The sequence below is a fragment of the Phyllostomus hastatus genome, unplaced genomic scaffold (genome assembly GCF_019186645.2).
Source record: "Phyllostomus hastatus isolate PE091 unplaced genomic scaffold, TTU_PhHast_1.1 phas_contig_62, whole genome shotgun sequence".
Lineage (NCBI taxonomy): Eukaryota > Metazoa > Chordata > Mammalia > Chiroptera > Phyllostomidae > Phyllostomus > Phyllostomus hastatus.
In genome coordinates, this window is record NW_025333921.1 from 19,828,974 (window position 1) to 19,848,576 (window position 19,603).

General features: G+C 51.7%; 1 protein-coding gene and 1 pseudogene across 1 annotated transcript in view; one reads left to right on the top strand and one right to left on the bottom strand.

The window, feature by feature from the left end:
• Positions 1 to 732: 732 nt before the first annotated feature.
• On the bottom strand, positions 733 to 2,608 carry LOC123825164 (annotated as a pseudogene).
• Positions 2,609 to 5,889: 3,281 nt separating this feature from the next.
• Positions 5,890 to 19,603, top strand: part of LINGO1 (leucine rich repeat and Ig domain containing 1) — a 188,896-nt gene continuing 175,182 nt past the window's right edge. Inside the window, exon 1 of the mRNA XM_045848666.1 lies at positions 5,890 to 5,980. The gene's annotated coding sequence lies outside the window, so the exon portion shown is untranslated. The remainder of the gene's footprint in view (positions 5,981 to 19,603) is intronic.

Genomic DNA, 19,603 nt, shown 5'->3' on the forward strand with positions numbered 1-19,603 from the left:
TAACATACGTACCAAAAATGTAAAGTCATGTAGCTATGATTCTTTTCTGAAGTTATTCCAGTGACTTTCCAGCTTAAAATTTGGGGACTAATTTCCTTAATAGAGTATCAGGTACCAATATCTGCAAATGTTGATATACTATTACATCAAAGCCCGACTAATTCACAATTTAATATATGTAGTACGTCATCAAATGTTCAATCTTTCATAGCACATTAACGAGGTTACTAGGAAAACTGGACCACCACCACAAGGTGTTACCCAGTGCACCGAGTTCTGATGGTGGGGGGGCGGGGGGGAGCCAAGATCAAGGAGTGGCTTTCTTTAGGAAACACTCCTACGAAACACATGAGAATAGAAATAATTTAAAATGTTCGAGACATAGTCTCGAAATGCACAGCTGACTCCAAACTGCCATTCAGCATGCTTTGTGCCAGAGGATATAAAACTGCTCCCATCTATGCAATGTTTAGCCGGCCTCCAGACAAAGCCCCCATACTCAGTATCCCACTATTTTTTGGTTGTGCCAAAAAATAAGTAACCAGCAAATGATTTCACCTCTTAAAAAATCATTTACACTTAAAAAAGTGGGATGAGGTGGAATTCCCTCTGTCTTAAAAATGTTTCTAGAACTACTAACAAACGTGCATTTACAAAATAGGTGATAAAAATATTCCTCTGGATTGTACAAGAAGGGAGACAGGCACCACTGATAAGACGTGATATATGGTATTAACCAGGCTTGGCTTCTTTTTCTCCTGCTTCATCCAGGCTGGACTTCTCGTTTTTTAGTTTCTCTGTTTTCCGCAGGTAGAGCTTCCTTAGGTTCCTGGTTAGCCACTTCGGCCCATTTTCCCTTTGCTCCCCTTTTCCCTTTCGTTTGCACCTTTTTGTCTGCAGATTTGTCCTTTCCTGGCGCCTTTTTTGGCTTGGTTTCCACTTTTGCAGGAGCAGGTTTAGCTGACAACCTCACTGATCTCCTCTTGGGCTCCTCCTGCGCCGCCCCCTCCACGGAGCTGACCTTCCTCTTGGGCGTCGTGGTGGTGGGGGGTGCGTGCTGGGTGCCTGAGAGCCGTGGTGCTCGGGAAACCTTTGCAAACCTGGACTGCCTGGCCGATACCGTTTGGACCCATGATGGGGGTGGTGGGAGAACTGTCTGTTAACTCTTTATTGATTTTTCTTTTCTGATTACAAAAAAAATCCAGTAACACATTTTTCGGTAACAGAGACCATCCAAGTCCCCTTGTCCCGCTCCTAGGCTAAGGCAATCACTGCAGTGTCTGGACAGTGCCTTTGGGGGCATATACCCAAAACTGTTATTCGTAAAGATGGGCTCATTCTGAAATAGCATCATACAGCTCGATTTTTTCCATACATAGAGGTGCTTCCTTTTGTCAGTGGCTGCAGGTGTCCCACAGTGAGGATGTGCTTGGTTTTGTTCGAACGGTTCTTTCCTGACAAACACGCAGGCCATCCCAATTTCTCTGGCACTGTTGCCAGTAACGTTGCTGTGAGCATTCCTGAATATTTACGTGTGAGTCTCCACTTTATCATTTCTGTAGGAGAAGCTCTTGGAAGTGGGATTACTAGGTTGCAGGGTGTGTGGGTTTAAAATGTTATTCAGTATTGCCAATTATCCTTCCAAAGGGTGAGCCAATTCCCCCGCCCTCCAGTGGTCTGAGTCCTCATTCCCCCACATCCTTGCCAGAACTGGTTGTTATCAATCAATTTAATTGTTCTCATTCTGATGGACCAAAAATTGTATTTTATAATTTTCATTTGCCTTTCTCTGATTACTAGTGAGGTAGAACATCTTTTCATACACTTACTGGCCAATTTTGTTTTTCCTCTGTGGGTTTCTAATCCACTGCCAATCTTTCCTTTTTTTATATTTTTTCTTATTGATTTGTAGGGGCTCTTTGTACATTAGTGATATATTTTTTCAGTGTCTCACTTCCCTTTTAACTCCATGCACAGTGTCTGTTGCTGGACAGTTGTTATGTGTGTTCATGTCATCAGGTATATCAGATTCTCACTTTATGTCTCCTGGATTTAATGTCTGACATAGAAAGGCGTCCCTCACTGCACAAAATTTCATTTCAAATAAGAATTTTATTGCTGAAAAGTCTCTGCAAAGCCCTGGTTTGGAGGCTCCTCAGGCACCTGCAGCACTGACTCTGCTCCCCAACCTTCTACCTGGCCTCCCCACCAGACCCCGCGGCCTCTGGGGGCTGGGATGGGACGGTAGTTTTCAGGGAGCACCTTCTCTCACCTTCTGCCTGTTGCCCTAGCCCCGCATGGGCTGCCGGGGCAGAGAAACTCTTTTCCTGCAGGAGTCTGAGAGTAGGCTCTGAGCCAGTCCAAACTCCTCCTCTACCAAGAAGCCTTCTCAGACAGCTCCTTCATCCACTTCCACAGCCCTGGCCCTGGCCCCTCCCTTTGGTCCTCACTGCTCTACACTGCCCCTCCTCACCCCTCCCCCGCCTAACCCCTACCTTCTCAGCACTGGGCAACCTGATGTCCACATGGCTACCCTTTGGGTCTTTGTTTCCACTTGTGCTGAATAGGTACCGGGGGTCTGTACCAGCAGCTGGGAGCCATAGCCCATGTGGGAAACAGCAGAGCAGGTGGGTTTTCCAAGCAAAGCTTTGGAAGGTGTCCTCTTTCGCCCTCTCAGTACTACCCCCTCAGAAAAAGCAAACCAAAAAAAACTATAGGAGAGAATTTTCAAGCTGCTGGCAGAGATGGGGACTTGAGTCCCATAGGGTGAAGACTGATGACTAGGGCTCCATTGTTCTCTTTGCCTCTGAGGCCAAAGACAGTGTCTGATTCCCAGGAGGAAAGAATGAACAATGCAGGCAGGTGCTGAAGCTAGGGGAGGGGGGCAGTCAAGGGCACTTTCCTCATGGTTCTCATTTCTAGGGCCTTGGGGTGCTAATGGGGAATACCCCTGTTACTCCTGGAGGTGAGGCCTCCATGTGGGGACTTAGAGCATTTAGGAGACAAGTCAGAGGTGTCTTTGAAGCATGGCTCAGAAATGCATAACTACAGTCTTTGAGGTAAACTTCCCTGGGCTCCTGAAGCCCCCTGGACTTCTGTCCTAGCACTCTCCCTCTGACCATGACGGCCTGTCTTCTCCGAGCTTTTGGCAGGCAGGAGCGATGCCCTTCACATCTCCTTATCCCAATCATCGAGTACAAAATAGAATAAATAAACAGAAAGCTGGGGATATTGGGTCAAGGGTTCAGGTCTGAGGAAGAGAAGACCTGGCTTCTGGACTTGACCTTTTGGTTGACCTGGGGGGTGTCCCCAGCCCTCACTGGGCCTCAGTTTCCCCATCCATACAATGGATGGGTGGGCCTCTCAAGCTCTGTGATTCTGTGACTGTGTTGACTAGAGTAGGCACATGCACCTCTCTCTCTCTCTCTCTCTCACACACACACACACACACACACACACACATACACACACACACCAGTACCATCCCCTTTGATCACAGTGTTCCATGCACCTCAGGGCACATGGTCATTCTGTTGAACACACAGGCTTCTGATTCCAGATCTCCCTGGACTCCCCTGAGTGGGAAGGAACCAGGAGGGCAGGTCGGAAGCTCTCACCTCTGCAGTGGTTTTCTTTACCCACCTTGGCTCTGAGGCCTGCAGCTGGGACTTCATGTTCTTCCTGGGACTTAGCACACAGGAAGGCCTTGAGTCCAGGAGAGCTCCTGGCTCTGTTTGTGTCTCCTCCCTTGCCCCAAATCATTGTTATGCTCTGCCTGTGGTCCTATTTCCATAGAGACTCCTTGTGATGTTGTTGAGGAGAGTGGGAGCTTCAGGAAAATCTGAGGGGAAGGGAGCAGGAAACCCATTCATTATCTTGCAATGCGGCAGCTGGGGGCTTGGTGTGGTGCTGTGGGATGGCTGGCCCTGCTGGCTCAAGTGGAACTAGGCTCAGGGCCACAGCCAGGCGGTTGGGAGGCCTGCCATGACAGGGCCGCTTGTTGGTGTGGAGCTGGTTAGCTTGTACCTGTCTGCTGGGAGCCAGCTTGGGCTATCACCAAGGATATTGCCTAGTTAGGCCTGGCCTGGAGGACCCAGGCCTGAGGAACTGCCCAGGCTCTGGCTACCCCACTGTCCCAGGTTGGCACCGTTTAGTCCTGTCCCATCCTCCAGAATTACAGCCATTGGGAGGCACCCTGGGGGCCGCAGAAGGAATAGCTGGGGGCTGGTGAACAGGGCTAGGCAGGCCCTCTCTTACTGGTCTACACTGCTTGGTGGCTCTGTTGTCAGGACAGGAAGGTCAAGGTAGGCTCTAGAAGCTGCTCAGTGCCCAGGTCTCTGCCTCCTTCTTGGAGGAGAAGATTGTAGCTCAAGAAACAAGGAGATCCTTGCCTCCAAAGAGTCCCTCCGTCCTCACCTACCATACACCTAGAAATTCCACCATTTGCTCCTTAAGCTTGATAAAATGTTGATTTTTGGAGGGAGTCAGAGGCCTTTGCCATCTTCTGCTGACATTATGGCAACTGTCTCCCAGCCCTATCGATCCCATCTGGAAGGCCTTGAGAGTCTCCCTGGGACTTAGGCTTGTGCCGGGCGCACCATATGGGGAGTGAAGAGGGAAAGGAGGGGCTGGCCTGGACTTCCGGGGGGAGTAAACTGCATATTCCTGTGAGGGCTGCTGACAGCCAGGCCTGGGTTAGATGCCAACCTTCCCTGGTTCCTTTTCACCACCGAGGTTGTAGCCACCTCTGGGCACCACCTGCACTCACATCTGCTTAATCCTTGTCTGTGCAGTGACTCATGTTTGAAGGTGGATTGCCGGGCACTCCCCAAGCCATATACCCACAAAATCACAGCTGTGACACTACACAAAAATAAACACATACCTATGGTAGGTGCAAAAGTTTGTCAGCGCACCACCTACTGCAGAATCCCCTTGCACACCACCACTGGCATGTGTTATGTCTCACCCTTTGAGAAACACTGACTGGATTGGAAACTCTTGGTAACAACTCAGAAGGGGATTTGGGTCTTTGTCTGAGAGGTTGAGGAAAGGGAGGCTCAACTGGGGAAACTTTGCCCAGGGCTATACAGGTATCAGGTGGGAGACTTTCAGCCTGATGCCTAAGGCCTTTCAGCCTGGGGTCTTACCAAGGAGTTAGGACTCCATAGTGTCCTCCCCACTCACGGAGGTGGGGCGGTGTCGGGGGGGGGTCCCTACTTGCCTTTGGAGACTGTATGGCGAGGGAATGAACCATGACCTGGAAGAGGCTGGGGAAGGGAGGCGTGGGTGTGTGGGAACTGGGAGGCTGAGGCTCAGGGACCCCATAGGCACGCCCAGTGAGCTGCCTGCTCCCTGTCAAGGGCCAGACCCTGAGCCTGCGTCCTGGAGCAGGGCTAGGAAGGAAGGCAGGCCCAGTGGTGGCTGGACACCTACTGTGTGCCAGGCCACAGTCCCTTCTCTCCCTTTATTTTCCCAGCACCCTGGCAGGGGGAATGGTATCTCCAATTCTGGGGTGAGGGAAGTGAGGCTGAGGGACTTGACTGTCCCAGGGTCACAGAGCCAGTGTGCAGGGAAGCACGTTCACACCCCTTTCTGCCTGGGGCCGGAAACGTAACATTCCCTGAGCCTTACCTGCCCCAGCTGGTGGCATATGAGTGTCAGTGAGTGAGAGCATGCATGGATTTGTGTGAGTGCAAAAATGTGTGTGTGTCAGCAATAGGGAGCGTGTGTGAGATGTGTGAGTGTTTATTGCCCAACGAGGTGGGATTGGACCAGTTGTATGCGTGGCCCCCACTGCTCCCTAGAATTGGCTCTGTGCTTCCCTGTTCTGGCTGACTGCTCATCTCCTCTTTCTCCCACAGCCTCCTGTACCCATAGGCCCTGAGCCTCTGGTGCCCACAGACAAAGAGGGCAACTGAGTCAAGCCCAGGCTGACCCCCAGCCCAGCTGCACACCGCAAACGCCTGCCCAATCTGAGGTGAGAAGCCACTCTGTTACTGGGCAGAGGGGGGTCCCCATGGGAGAGGCTGTAGGGAGGCCCTTCAGGGGCAGTCTTTCTGGTGGTACCTCCCTGTCTCCTTCCCCACATGAAGTTCAGTCTAGGAGGTTTGACAGGGCAGGGCCTTGGGAGCCAGCTCAGAAGCCTGAGGATTCTTTTGAGCAACAAGGTTTCATGGCCGTGCCAGTCAGTGGGTTCCTGTGTGGTGTGGGAAGTCTCTAATGGTGAGCTGAAGACTCTGTCCTCGGTTCATTCACATTGCTGCCAAAGTGTGTGCATGACTCCGGGTTGGGAGGCAGTGGGAGCAGGCAGACTGAGACAGGCAGGGCCCAAGAAGCGGTCAGGAGGCAGGCTCTTACTTGTAGAGTTTAACGAAGCTTCACTCCAGACTCAATGTGCAGGTCCAGACATCGTCCCAGCAGGATGAAGCTCAGCTGCATGTGTGTACGTGTGGCAGTCACTGGCAGCCAGGTAACCTTGGCTCTGTGTGAGCAGTGGCCTCTTGGACTGTATCCTGTGGAGCAGGACACTCAGGATGTGGGAAGTGACAGTCTTCACCCTCCATGTTTCCATATGGGGATTTCTCCAGGGAATGTGGAGAAACTACAGCAAGTCCTGAAGAGATGGGAAGTGGGGAGGGAGTGGGAACTGGGTTGCTGCCTGGATTGACCCCCTGGCTTGCTTATGACCTTAGACAAATGCCTTCTACCCTTTATCTGGGCCAATCCCCTGTCCTAGACAGACCTCTATGATCCATGAGAAGTCTGCAGAGGAATTTGCTAAATAGAAGGAATGCTGGGGAAATGTTCTGCAAACAGGCTGGACAGGAATGTGGTCCCCATTTTTCAGGTGAAGAGCCAGGGCTCAGCAGGGCAGCAGGCCTCCAGCCCCACTCCTCGGTGACTGGGTGACAGTTTCAGTAGGTGTGATGATAGGTGTGCCCGAGGCTCAGCTGACACTGTCCTTTCAAGCAGGAAGTTGGTGGGGGTATGGCAGGGGCCTGAGGCCTGGGTTTCCTTCCTAGGTGCTAGGCCTTGCTTTGAAGTCCAGTTATCTCCATCAAAATATTCCTGCTGATCAGTCAGTCCTGGGTAGGATGAGCAGCTAATTAGCCCCTCCAGTTTAACCTGTGATTGCTGCTGGGAGATTGGGAGAGAGAGGATACAGTCAGGATTGTCTTGAAGGTGGTCAGGGTGATAGGAGGGGCCCAGGGCAAGGGTGTCATGGAGGAAGAACAGATGAGCCCTGCCTTCACTCTCAGCAGGGGCCATGGCAGCCTCCCCCAGCTGCCCAGGCAGAGAGCACTGTGGAAGTTCAGCACACAAGAAGCTAGGGGGGAGCTCCCTCAGAGTGGAGGCCACTCTCACCTGGGAGACTGGGGGCCTTGGATGAGGGGACACCTGGGCTGAGACTTAAAGGATATAGGATTCCTTAAAAATGTTCTATTTTTCTGATTATTAAAGAAATGCATGTTCTCTATAGAAAAATGTGAGCACTTGGGTGTTTTGCCCCTCAGTCTTTTACAAAATAGGTATTTATGACATAATTGGGATCAAACTGTGCTTGCTGTTTTCTAACCTTCCTTTTGCACTTAATGCTATAGCAAGATCATTTTCCCATCATTAAACCCTCTTCCGGAATGTGATTTTTTAATGGCAGTGTCATGTTCCAGCCTTTGTGAGCCATAGCATGCTTAAGCAATTCTCCATTGTATATTTTGATTGTTTGCAGTGCTGTGTCATTATAAATACTGCGTGGATCCAAAAGATGATGTGTGTAGGGCTATGATGGGCAGACAGGGTTAAGGGATGGGGAGGGCCCAGCCTAAGCAAAGCTGTAGAGATGGGGGACTTCAGAGTGTTTGGTAACGGCATGCCCAGGACCAGGCAGGGCTGTTCCTGGGGAGCCTTGGAGGCATGCTGAAGCCCTGAAGCCCGAGGAAGCCCAGGTTCTTCCCTGCCCTGCCTGCTCTTCTACTGCTTCTGTGATTGGAAGAGAGGGGGCAGGATGGTGGGGTTGGGGAAGGGCAGGCAAGACTGGGGTCCTAGATGCTATAGCCCTTGACCTCACTGGAGGGATCATACCCACCTCTTCCTGACAGCCCTGCCCATATCTACTCCTTGCAGGAGGGATGCACATGCCAGATCGGAATCAGTGAGGCTTGTGAGTCAGGCCTCCTTCGTTTGTTCCCCTTGGCTGGGAGCGGAGGTGGTCCAGGTCCCTGAGAGGCAGGGAGAGAAGCTGGGGGCGGGGTGTCTTCTCCAGGAAGCTCTCCCGACCTTGGGCCCAGCTGGAGGTCCCCTCCCCAGGACTCTCCTCTTTGTGCACATTCGCTTACCCTAGCACTGCTTACACACTGCATAGGATTGCTCTTAGATGTTGGTTTCTTTATCCCCATAGGCTGCGAAGGCTCTTAGGGCAGATCTAGCCTGATTTTCCCCTTTGTTTCCTTGTGGCGTGTACCAGCTGCTGCATGAATGCTTACTGAAGTCATTCATTAGTTCAATGGTTCATTCATCCTTCATTTGACACAGACTTGCTGAATACCTGCTGCATGGCAGACCCTGTTCTACATGCCTAGCATCCATGGGTCAGTAAGTTAGACCAGTCATAGCCCTTATAAAGCTCCAATTCGAATAGAGTAGATAGAATAGAAACAGATAAATAATTCATAATATAAGGCTAGGGAGTAATAAGTGAAGTTGAGACAAATAAGGCAGGAGAAGGAAGTGAGCATGCAGGGGGAGACATTCTCTATAGAGTGGTCAGGAAAAGTCCTCTCAGGTGAGGTGTCCTTTGAGCAGAGACCGGAGAAGGGACAGGCTCCTGGGGGACTGGACAGACCTTGAGGTGGGAGTGCCTGTAGGGAAAAGGGGCCGGGACCACAGCTGCAGGGTATGAGTAGAGGTGGTCCATGCTCAAGGGGCAGGCTTTCCCCCACTGCCCTGTGGGCAAAAAATGGGATGGGTGGGGCAAGATTAGAAGCTGGCAGGCCGGTTAGGAGACCATGGCAGGGAGGAATACCTGAGTGCAGGAGATGGAAGGGTAATGAGAGATAGGCTGTGAGAGATCAGAGTCTGAGAACTGGTAGGCGGTGGGACCTTTGAACTGAGCAACAGGGGGCTGAGGATGGGTTTGGAGGGGAAGGAAGAGTCCTATTTGGAGGTGTTACTTTGAGATGCCCATGGGCAGGTGGAGAGGTTGCATGGACCTGGCGTGTAAGGCAAGGCTGGGGGCCAGGGTTGGCTGGGCATGCCAGGGAGGGCGTCATCAGCATCTGGGAGATGTTTTAGAACCTCCGAGCCTGGACAGGGTCATGTACAGGAGGGACCTGGGCCTCACTGCTTAAGGTGACTCTCCCCCATGGGGCTTCCTGCCCATGGGCAGGCCTGTTACTTCAGCCTTGCAGACAAGCCCTCTGGATTTGCCAGGCCAGAGAAGGTGCTTCCAACTCACCCTCCTGGCTGCTCCTTCCAAGTGGCCTAACGGTTGGTACTGTCATTCTGTAACATTGTGCAGGACTACTGTTGGGTAGGAAGTGGGTACTGATACTGGGCCCAGTCATTTCACCCTTCCCTCCCCAAAGGGAGCCTCATCTGGTAAGTTTGGGATGCCCAGGCCCCTCTGACCTGCTGGTGGTCACTACTATAGGCCTGCCTTCATGTCATGTTCCTCCTCAAAATTCCTCAGTGGCTAAGGTTGAAGTCCAAGCTCCTCCTCCTGGTCATTCAAGGCATTTCACGGTCTGGTAGAAGCCCACTCTTCCTGCCCCTCTTCTTTCTAACGGATGACTCTCTTCTTTCTAACGGACGACTCTCCTCCTCCGTCCTCTGCACTCACCAGGCTCAGTCTCATCTTCCATCACCTCCATCTAGAAGTCTTTTCTCACCCTAGCCAAATCCTACCTCTTCTCGGGCATCTTCCCCGACTCTCTCACACACTATGGCCCCTTTGAATGGCTGTTGGTACCTTTCACCTGGAGAGCTAGCTGCCTGTCATTTTACTGTCATCATCCTCATCTTATCTTCATCTCTACCTTCCTCTTCCTCTGTCCCTTGTGTTTCCTGTCTACACCTGTTCCCCATCCCCATGTATTATTGTCAAAGCTCTTTCCAAATGGAATCCTGCTCAACCCATGGAGCTCTCTGCCCAGGATGCCCAAGCCTAGCTCTGTATCAGGACCACCAAGGGAGGTCATTAAAGAGAGGGATCCTCAGGGGCCCACCAGGACCTTCTCTGATTCAGTCATGGGGGAAGCTAGGAATCTGGATGGTTAATAAGCTTCATAGTCACTCTGATGATCTGCTGGCCCAACTCAGACTCCTGCTTGGAGAGTATAACTGTCCTTGTACACCTGCAGGAATGTGGACCTCCCTCTCCCCAGGGATGCCCAGGCCCCAGAGGCAGCTCTGAGGTGGAGAAAGTTCTTTTTTGTGCTGACTGAGCTGAACCTGCCTGCCTGCAGCCTTCATGGAGGTCTAGGCTCCACATGGGGCAGGGGCTGCACTTGGCCCCTGGGAGCTCTCCTTTCCTCCTCCCAGGGCCCAGTGTGGGGGAGACCTGGCATGTGGTGAGAACTCAGGCAATGTCTGTGGCTTGATAGATGGAGGACTTGCCTCTGTCCACCTCTGCCTGCCTGGAGCAACACTCTATGCTGAGACTGTGGCTGTGGCCACGTCAGCCAGCCCTCTGTGTATCCATCGATCTAGTCATCACCATGTGTGTCGAGGACTTTGGCCTTGTCAGAGCATATACCATTCTTCATCTCATCTCATCCTTATCACAGCCGTGTGGAAGGTGGATGCTGTTAACCCACTCATTCTTCCAATAAGCATTTATTGAGCACCTACTGTGTTCCAAGCTGTTTGCTGGGGATGATGGGAATAAGTCAAGGTTTAGAGAAGGGCGAGGGCTTGTCCAGTGTCACGCAACTACTAACTGCCTGAGTCAGCACTGAAGCCCAGGTCTGCAGGTTTATTAATTTGCTAGGTGTGCCGTAACAAAATATTTTATCACCAACGAGGTGACTTAGACAGAAACGTATTGTCTCATAGTTCTAGAGCAGGGATGTCAAACTCATTTTAACTGGGGGCCATTTCAGCCTTGCGGTTGCCTTCAATGGGCCAAATGTAATGTTAGGACTATATATATGTAACTACTCCTTGACAGTTAAGCAAGAGCTCATTGCTGCTGCTGGGTAGAAATGAGGTGCCAGGCCGGATAAAACAAGGTGGAGGGCTGGATTCGGCCCACAGGCCTTGTGTTTGCCACCTGTGTTCTAGAGGTGTGAAATCTGAGATCAAGGAATCATCAGGGCTCATTCCTTCTGAAGGCTTTGAGGAAGGATCTGTGCTAGACCTTCCCTCTCTCCTTGGCTTTAAATGGCTGTCTTCCTCTGTCTCCCATGCCCATGTGGTGTTCTCCCTGTGTGCATGTCTGTGGCCACATCTCCCCTTCTTATAAGGTCATAAGCCATATTGGATTAGGGATCCACCCTATGCCAAAATGACCTCATTCTAATTAGCTAATTATATTTACAATGGCCCAATTTCCAGATAAGCTCACATTCTGAGGCAATGGTGCTTAGTTAGAACTACAACATATAAATTTTAGGTGGAGGGGGGCACACAGTTCAACTCCTCATGGCTAGACCTGGGGTTTCCAAAGCAGTACACAAATGGTAGGGAGCATCTCATGCCTCCAGGTGTGCAAGAGGGAAGGTGAGGCTGCCTCAGCTGTCAAGGACAGAGAGGAGATTTCTGTGTCAGGGCCATGATCGTGGCTCTTGGAGTTCTGTTTCATCCAGGATGTTAATCTGGACCCAGGAACAGCCTCATCCCTGTACACTCTGCTGGAAGGCAGGTATGCATGATCAGGGTGGGAGGAGAAATTCCTGGGGCTCCACACCCCTAGCTGGGTGACCTGGGGCAGTGGCTTCCACTTCTGGGCCTCAGTCTGCTTATGGGTGAATTGGAGACAATCCTGCCTGCCTGTGAGAGAATGAATAGGTCTTTGCTTTTGTTCATTTTCATGTATTCACCCTGCAGACATGTATGTGTTCAGTGTGGCTGTTTGCTGGGCACTGTGCTGTCCCCAGGGACACAGAGATGAGATGCTCGTGGCCCTGGTCCTTGTCAACGTAAGAAACATCAAACCTGTGAGAATTTTTATGAGTTATTTGAGCCAAACTGACAACAGTTGCTAGGAAGGAAAATCTCAATGGATTGAGAAAATACTCAGGAAACTGGCAGTTTTACCACTTAACTTTATAGGTAAGAATCAAAGGAGGAGGCGTGAGGGGGTTGTATGAAATTCACTGGTGATAGATTAGGGAGGTGGGAGAAAGCGAAGAGGGTGGGGGGGAAATCCCTGGGACTGGATAAAAAGTACAATGAATAGGCACATACTTCCTTTACATTGGTGGGTACCAGTTAACAACCAACATTATAACAATAACAGTGAGGGGATTTGTGGTCTCTACTCTTTGGAGGTGGGCAGGAAATTACTTTGATATTCCAAAGGTATGTTATTTGGTATGTGATCATAGTTGAAAAAAAAAAAAAGAAAAAAAGAAAAAAAAGACAACAGGCAGGCTCAGTTAAGGTAAAGATTGACCTTTGTTAGGGAAAAATACCAACCTAGGACATGATTACCCTCCTTGACCTGCTTTTACTTAGAAAGCTTTAATTTCAGACCATCCTATGTGGTTACTTTCCACCTCTGAGTTTGTAAGCCTGTGATGCAGGCCTCCCCTGAGCTTGTCAGTTTATTGAGTGGCCCCTTTTCCCTGTCCACACCCTCAATACATATGCAGGCCATGGGTGGACAGGCAAGTGAAGGCAGCACTTAAGGTTACGCCCACTCTAGAGCCAGACTACCTGGATCCAGTCTTAGCTCTGCCTGTTACTACAGGTGTGAATTTGGGCCATTTCCTTAAGCTCTGTGGACCTCAGATTCTTTGTCAGTAAATTGGGAATAAAACTAGCATCTACCTTGTGTGGATTAAGTATTGAATAGGTTGGTGCATATGAAATGTTTAGAGTGGTGTCTGGCACATAGTAAATGCTCAGTAGATGTAAGTTTCAGTCATCAACTATGGGGCAATATGATGGCAGTGCACTGAGTGTTAGATAGGGTCTGTGGTCCCTGCCCTGTCTGGGTGCCCTGCCTTCCTGTTACCCTTTAGCCATCTGCCACCCTTTGCTCCGAGGGCACTTTGGGTATGGGGTAGTGAGGGGGATGTGAAGCAGGCATGCCCAAAGGGAGAGGTTGGAGGCCTTCTCACAGTCATGGGTAGGAATCCTGGGGTCTGTGCAGGTGGGGTGGGACACTCGCCACTCCTGCCTCTGTCCCATGAGGGAAGGGTGCACAGGAACCAGGTGCTTGGCTTTGTTAGCTTTTGTGTTTCGTTGGCAGGTTTTGGGGAGAGGAGATGGTAGGGAAGCAAAATTAAAATTCCTCTGTGAGAAGTTAACAACTTCTGAATTAAAGAACTCTTATTTGTGAGATGCCTCAGAGGCCTTTTCTATCAAGAGGCTCTTCTGAATGATAAAAGGGCTTGAGCTGGGGTTGGAGAGACCTATTGGAGCCTGAGCTGCAAATGAAAGGGTGGGGCCCTGAGGATGGCCCCAGGGCCTTGAGAACTGTGGCTGTGATTGGGGTTCAAGTGCTGCTCCTTTTTGCTCAGCAGTAGGGGTGGGGGTTGGCACGGAGAGGGCAAAAACAGAGGGAGGTGCTCACCCCCACTCCCTGCAGCCCATAGCTCCTTCTAGTCCCAGCCTGAATTGCACACCCTGGTGCCCTTCTCCGGGGACCCATTGTCTCCCACAGCTCACCCTCTGCTCTTCCATTCAGACCAGGATGGAGCTTGGGGGAGGCTGGGATGTGCTTGCGACAGCTGCAGTGGTATACATGGTCTAGAGTTTGGGCTCAGGGGCAGCCAGTCTGGATGGGGGCTAGCATCCTCTTAGCTTCCGAGACCCCAGGCTTCCTGGTACCTGTGCCATGCCCGCTGTTCTTACCCAGCTGGCCAGGTGACATCCTGGCTGTGCTGTTGTTGCTTTTTGGTGGGGTATCCGCTTGCATTTTAGCCTGATGTCCCCACACAACGCTGCCTAGCTGTTTTCCTGGGAGACCAGATCTTTTCTGTTTGGGGCTAGATGTCCCAAGAGAGGTGCGTCCTCAGATCTTGCTGGGGTAAGCCAGCCCAGTGCAGCCGAGTGCCCAAAGTGTAGAGGTAGTTATTACCGGAACCCCACTTACAGATGAGGGGGCAGAGAGAGGCTCAGTGAAGTGAGATGACCACTTAACACAGAGAGGGATTCTTGCTAAAAGGTGTATCCCTTCCCATGTCCCCTGAGGCCCTCCAGTTCACCTAGCAGAGAGGAGCTGGAGGTGACATTGGCCAAGGCCCTCCACTCAGTGGGTAGTCCAGGCCTTTACCCAAGGCCCCATAGGGTCCACCCTGAGGAATTACCAGGGTTATTTGAGGAGACCTTGCCATAGTCCAGGCAGTGGCTCTGCTGTCCAGGTGGTGTGGAGGGTGGCAGGAGTATTTTCAGCCCACACCTGCCATCCCTCTACCTCCCCCCCCCGCCCCCCCCCCCCGATGTCCTCCTTTCCTCTGGAACCACAGGCAATCTGTGTAAATACCTAGAACTGAGAGCCAGGCACTCCAAAAGGTCAGCCAACCATGCAGGCCCTCCCAGGGATCCTGGGGGTTTTACTGGATAGGGGCCTCAGTGGGTCTGCCCAGGGCCAGCCGTAGTGTGTGGGTTCTTGACTTTGTGTAGGAAAGATTTCACAACATGAATCCTCATTTAATAAGAGATCCATTTATTAAAGCTGGGACAGTAAAACAAGGAAGGGCTTAGCACAGAAGAAACAACAGGAGAGCCTAGACTGGGCTGCCTTAGCTCACTGGTAAGTCAGAGAAAAGGGGACTTTGGGGACAGGTTCAGGGGATCAGCCTGGGACAAGCTGCCACTGCCCATTGCCTTAGAGTTTAGGAGACCGTGCCTGTGGGGAAAGAAGTGGGGGGAGAAGAGGGAAAGGGAATGGCACAGGCTTCTCCCCAGAGGGAGGGCTTGAGCTGGGTTTTTTGTCTTGAGGCTTTTATCCCTTTCTTGAAGGTGGGAATCTTAGGGGAGGTCTCAGGGGAGGATTTCAGCAGCAGATTCATCAGTTGTCCAGGTGTTCCCTTCAGGGTCATGGTCTCCTCTGATTGGTCAGTGGTGGGCAGAGGGTCTTCAGTCATTGCATTTGGTTCTGGTGTTGCCTACCTGGTTTTGCTGATTTTCTGGGCCTGGCACTGAAATACAACTGAGGCCTCGATGTCATCTCCCAGGAGAAAAGGCCAGGAGAGAAGAGGTTATTCTAGGGGTGAGGTCTTTGTTTCCTCAGTTTTGTCCCCTGCCCTCTGCCCTGGTGACCCTTGTACCAGCTGTGAATTGTTCAGCAGTGAGTTGCTTGGCTGTGTGTCTAGTTTCTCTGTTCCACCTGCAAAGGGATTTTCCTGGCTTTGTGCTTCCTGTCTCAGGGTTAGGCCAATAATGGGGAGAGGCTGACGTACTGGCTTGGGACAGGGAGGGGGACACCCAGCAGCCCAGGAAAGGGTGGGCCACCAGGGAGGGCAAGGTGGGTCCTGCAGACCCTGTGAAGGGTGTTCTGACCATGTGTTCTGACCAGGCTGGGAGCTGAGGGACTTGGTATTTAAGTTCTGGTCTTGCCACTTACTGTCAGTGTGGCCTTGAGCAAGTGACCCCATTTCTCTGGACCTCAGTTTCCTCCTGTGGGGCACAGACAACAGTGGGACTGAGGTGGTCCCATGGAACAGTGTGTGAGGACTGCAGGCCTGGTGGGTCATGGACGTGGACTGTGAATTTGGTAGGGCTGGTTCACCTCCAAGCACTACCGCTAGGCAAGTGCTTCGCTTCTCTTAATGTCTTTGTCTCCAGCTGCACAGTGGGCATAATGATACCTATCTCACAGAGGTGTGCTCTCCAGAAGTATGTACTCTGTCCTTGGGAGTCCTGTTCTTGCTCCCCTGAATCATTTAATGAGCCTATCCTTCTTGAATACCCAATGGGCTTTGTCTGGGCTTGGTGGCCACAAAATGAGTAGGCAAGATGGTCCCTGCCTTTGTATAGCAACCTGAGGTTAGAAATGTTATGAGCCCCAGAAAAGGGAAGGATGTAAGGGCTGGAGGAATTAGGCGGGGCTTCCTGGAGGAGGTGGGACCTTAGTGTTCAGGAGGATCAGGGGAAGTGTGTGGGGAAAGGGAGGAGTATAGAGAGGGTGAGCCTGGTCAGGAATTATGTGAGCAAGCACAGGGCACGGTGTGAGCTCCTGAGAACAGGCTCCAGGGGTGTTGGATGTGGAACGGCAGGTGCAGTCAGAGCCCAGAGAAGTCCCAGCCCTGGAGCCTTGGTGGGGGTGGGGGACTAGGAGCTGGGACTGGGACAGCTATCTTCCGACATCGGGCAGGGGGGCGACAAACATGTAGCCTGGATCCCAGCACAGAGCCTGATATGGGGCCTTTGAGGAGGGCTGGGATTCAGTGTAGGGACCGTGCACAGACAGGACTCCCCAGGCCCTGGGGCCTTGGGTGGGAGGTGTGAAGGGCTGGCGCAAACTCCGGGAGGAGGCCGGTTGCAGCTGTCCAGACTGGCAGGACCGTCCTGTAGGGAGGCTGTGGTTGGAGGTGGAGGTCAGCCTGAGCGTAGCCTCTAGCCAGGATTGAGGAACCAGGTGGTCTGGCTTCTCAAGAGCCAAGAGATAGGGAAGTAGGAGGGGTCTGTAGTGGATTTGGAGGGCCTGCAGACTCGTGCTTATCCAATACCCATTATGCCAGGCCCTGAGTCAGACTCACTATGAACTTGGCTTGGACAACAACCCGGAATGGGAGTGGCATTTAGTCTCATTCTAAGGAGTTGAAAATGAGGCTCAGAGGCTAATGATTCACTCTCCCTGGGTCATATTCCAAACCTGAACTCCAAACTTCTTACCTTTTCAGGGACTCCACACTACTCCTCAGGACTCTGGTTTGTAGAGGTGATTACCTCCCAGACTTCCCTGGGTGGCTCAGTAGAGGGACACCCAAATATGCAGTCTTCCTTGGCTTTATCTTTCTTGGGGAGGCTCAGAGAGGTTGAGGGTGTGTCCCAATGCCATACAGCATTGGATCTGCACTCCCTGGCTCCTTGGAGAGGAGGTGCTGTGCTCCCTTCCTCCATGGGGTCTGGTGGTCCCCGCCAGGTCCTCCCAGGTCTGAGGGCAGAGGGTGTCTTTCCAGCCACAAGTCTCCTCATTTCTCTTAGCCACTGAGGGAGGCTTTAAAATCTCACGCCAAATTAAAACCTGTGAGTGCTTCAAAACAATGAAAACTTTCCCTCATAAAATAGGAGGTACACTCAGGCATGTTCTAAATGAATGGAGTAACTTTTGGGATTAATCCAGGATGTATGGGAGGGTGCCCAGCTGGAAAAAGTGTGGATGGGTATTATAGCAAATTGTTAGCTCAAAAGACAAATAATTCTTAATGTGCATGGGCTGCAGGTATAAGTCACCTTTGCCCCTTTTGCTTGCAGTGGGGATCCCTCATTAGCTGATCCTGAGCAGGGACTCTGGACCTTCTGTTGATGACCTTCCAATCTCATAAGCCAGTCTGAGTGGGAGTGGATGGGTTCTGAGTCTGTTCTTAGAACCTCTGAAGGTCTTCGGAGTCCTGCCACCTCCCCTGCCTGTTCCCTTGGCCATGTCAGGGAGGGCTCCTCTTCTCCTATGATGTGGGCCCCCTCTTCCTTTTGAACCTCGAGACTCAGGCCTGCCCATTCCTTGACCTCAGACTACCTGGGGAGTCTGCCTGCCTCAGTTTACCTGTCTGGTGCTTGGCCAGCTGCTCCTTCCCAGCTGCCTTACCTCAGGTGGTGACAGGAGGGGGGCAGCATTGTTTTTCCTGGCCAGGTCTCTCAGCTGCCTGAAGTTGTCTTTGTGCTGAACCTGGGGGAAGGGGAGGCCAAGCCACCTCACACTTGGGAACATGTAGGTGCACCCATGTTGTGGTGGAGAGAACGAAGAGAGGTGTCCCATGTTCCACTGCCCATTCCCAGCTGGGGTGCGGCCAGCGCAGAGACAGGAGCACTGCTTTCTGAGTCAGGCAAGTCTGAACTAGGGTCCTGGCTCCCCACTTTCTGACTATGGGACCCAGGCAGCTCCCATAATCTTTCTGGCTTCCTCATCTGTAAGAGTGGGATTCTTTTTACCATCATCATCTCGTATTTTTGAGAACATGATCACATTTACCCACACAAGGGTCCTAGGAGGTGAGGGTCTTATTACCCTCCCATTGTGCAGATGAGGAGACCAAGGCTCAGAGAGGTCGAATGAATTGCACTGAGTGACTGGGCCAGGGCTCAGACCTGGATCTCCGATTCCCTGTAAGTGCTCCATGAACTTGTTTAGAGAAAAGGACCCAGACCCCAGGTGCTGCCTAGTATCCGCCCGCTCCCTTTCCTTAACTGAAGGTGCTCAGGCCCTTCAGAGACCGGGGCAGGGAGCACTGGGGCAGGGAGTCCTGGCCTTCTTGTCAACACCTTCCTCTGGCTTAGAGATGACCTGTCTTTTCATTCATTATTTATTCACTTATCAAGTGTTTATGAAACATCCATTAAGTGCCAGGTGCTGTCGCAGGTTCTGAGGATCCAGCCGCTAGAATGTTACACAGACTGTTCCTGCTTTCAGGTGGGTTTCATTTTGTGGGTGTGACCATGAGCCACAGTACAAATAATCTGGATACATTAGACTATGATGGGTTTGAGAGGGAAATAAACAGGGCGATGAAAGAGGGTGGCTGAGATCAGCAGAGCAACTTTGGAGGGGAAGGTCTGGGCGGTCCTTTCTTGAAGAGGTGACATTGAAGCTGAGAGGCCTAAAGTCTGAGCAGAACTGGCCTCCAGGAGGGCTGAGCAGCCAGGGAGAGGCCTGGAGGTGGGGAGGAGCTGGGTGTGTTTGAAGACCAGGAGGAGGAAGACAGCATGGCCGGTAGGTGGGGAATGAGGGAGAGAGGGAGGAGAGGGGGTGGGAAAGGAGGCCTTGGTGGCCCTACTGAGGAGCAGCTTTTATTCAGAGCACAGTGGGAAGCTCAGCAGGAGGCTGATGGAACCTGATTTGTGCATTTTGGACTCTGTCCTGACCACCATTGACAGAGAATTAGATTAGAGTCTAAGGCAAGGAAAGCAGGGAGCCTGGTGGGGAGGGGTGCTGGGTCTGGAAGGGAGAGTCAGGGTTATGGCTTGAGACTGGCTCTGAGATGGGAAGGCTGAGGGTCTAGGTCAGGGGAGGTCATTTTGGCCTGAGCAGCAAGGTACAGGGTAGCACTGTTGTCTGAAATGGGAGCCTGGGCCAGGTGGAAGGCTGACAAACCTTGTTTGGACTTGCTCAGTGTGAGGGGCCAAGGAACCATCCAGTCAGGACCTCCTGCGTATCTGTAGACACTCTCAAGACATCTTCTTAAATCTGTTAACACTGGCTCCAAGGTCAAAGGCTTTGCCCTAATGTGTTGGGTCATCTCGTTGCTAAGTTCATTTTTCACATGAGGAAACC